Source organism: Grampus griseus, assembly GCF_964374135.1.
Source record: "Grampus griseus genome assembly, chromosome: 1".
NCBI lineage: Eukaryota > Metazoa > Chordata > Mammalia > Artiodactyla > Delphinidae > Grampus > Grampus griseus.
In genome coordinates, this window is record NC_139017.1 from 107581637 (window position 1) to 107583931 (window position 2295).

A 2295-nucleotide genomic window follows, 5' to 3' on the forward strand; every position below is an offset into this window, starting at 1 on the left:
TCTTGAGTTGTTCCCAGCCCCAATGTTGTTCAAGAAGCTTTTCTGTCACCTTTAATCTCTCTCTCTATATATATACTCTTAAACATTGTCAACGTTGGCTGATTATGCAACATTGACTGTATAAAGGTCAAAGTTACATATGTGGGAAAATATTTGGCTTCAGTTTACACAATCGTTTTATTGTATATTATTGTAAAAATCTGAATCATAGAAGAGTTCAGATATTTTAATAAAATACATTGCACATATTCCTTTGGGGACATATTTTCTATACTTTCTAATTCTAGCTAATTTCCTCTGTATAGACATATATTTTGTATTTTCTGAAGAGTGCAATGTGAAAATAAACAAAATTTCATAATGATATTAATAGAAACAATACTGCTAATTTTGTTATTCAGTTTTGCAGAGTGATTTAATTATTATTTACTAACAGTATAAATAATAGAAGAGAATGTAAGATTACTAAATGTAAATAATGCCAAATTAGGTAAGATGGCTTTGAACCCTAATTTAAATATTTTTAAGACTGATAAATTAAGGCAGATTCGATAAAGTTATTAGAGTAAATCTTCAAAAATCCTGTCCAGTAAAGAATGAGTAGAATTTGTTTTTAATCAAGTATATCAAAAAAGAATGGTATGTGTTGGTTATTATTGAGGCAGAGTGAATCATATTAATAGCTAATATTTATTCGGTACTTACCAGGGCAGAGATTCTCTCACTTAATCCTCACTGCAACTCTGTAACATAAGTACGAATATTATCTTCATTTTATACTTGGGGAAACTTAGGCACACAGTTTCAGTAACTCGCCAAGATTACATAGCTAGTAAATGGCAGACTCAGTATTTGAACCCAATAGTTTTACTCCAGAGCCCATAGATTTTATCACTTCACAATAAGGCAATATTGTTTTATAAGGCAAATAAAATAATACGGTTTGGTGATTTGTTTTGTTTTGTTTTGGGTTTTTTTTTGGTACGCGGGCCTCTCACTGTTGTGGCCTCTCCCGTTGCGGAGTACAAGCTCCGGACGCGCAGGCTTAGCGACCATGGCTCACAGGCCCAGCAGCTCCGCGGCATGTGGGATCTTCCTGGACCAGGGCACGAACCCGTGTCCCCTGCATCGGCAGGCGGACTCTCAACCACTGCGCCACCAAGGAAGCCCACCCAATAAGGTTTTTTAAAAATGGAAAAAGGGGGTCAGGATTGGAGTTATAATATTGACTTAAGAATGTCTAATCCTAAAGGAAAGGAGCTGGGACTCATCAGAAACCCAAAAGAGAACTAAAAATAAAATAGTAAAAAATATCTTTAAATTAAGAGCTTAAGTAGTAGGATACCTATGTTGCATTCTGAACAAGCAAGAGATTTTATCAAGGTAGAAATTTTATCATTTAACATTCCATCCCAAATTCTCCTCTTCTCTGGGAATTTAGGTGAACAATGCTGAATTCCCCAGGGAGAGTCAGACTTCTGATTACCATGGTGACACAGAGGTCTCCTGTCATGGGACTTTTAAATCTTGGGTCAATCACATGGTAAGACAGTAACAGCCAGGTTTTTTCCTTAAGAGAAGAGGATTTGGATTGTTATTATTGAGGCAGGCATATAGTCTGATTTCACTTTTGATTTCCTGGAAGGAATGATATTTGTAATATCTTCATTTAAAAAAAAATGAAAAGAGCTTCTTTCTGAGTTGTAAAGCTGAGTTACTTACCCTTATGTAATGTCCTGAAGGCAAAATTGTATTTCTATTAATATGAGTTATTCACTATTAACACAGAACTTAGGGTATAAATAGGTTGGAATTCCTCCTTTGATACTGTTTCTTCCTCCTTTTTTGGATCTCCCTATCCACAGTGTGTGTATTCTGTTCTAGATTCCTTGTGCTAAGCACACATTGTGCTCTAGAGCCAGATCTGGAAACCAGTCTCTCTTTCCCCACTACTAGTGCCCAATTTATGTGAGGTTGTGGTTCCCTCTGTACCTAGTTAGGTAAGTATCTGCTTTGCAGACAGTGTTTTGGGGATAGTGGAGGAAGTATCCTTCTGAGTTCAGACTTGGAGAGAAGTATTAGAAATCGCAGCTGTGGCTTCAGGTCAAGTCATATTTCTTAGTCCAGTTTCACTACTGATCTAGCCAATATTTTGATTATCTGTCTGACTCCTATCTATTAGTTCCAACCTCTGAAAAGGAAATGGCTGGGTTTTTCTTTGTGTGTGTGTGTGTGTGTGTGTGTGACTTTAAAGCCCCAAACATTAAATAGGGAACAATATAAAATCACATATTT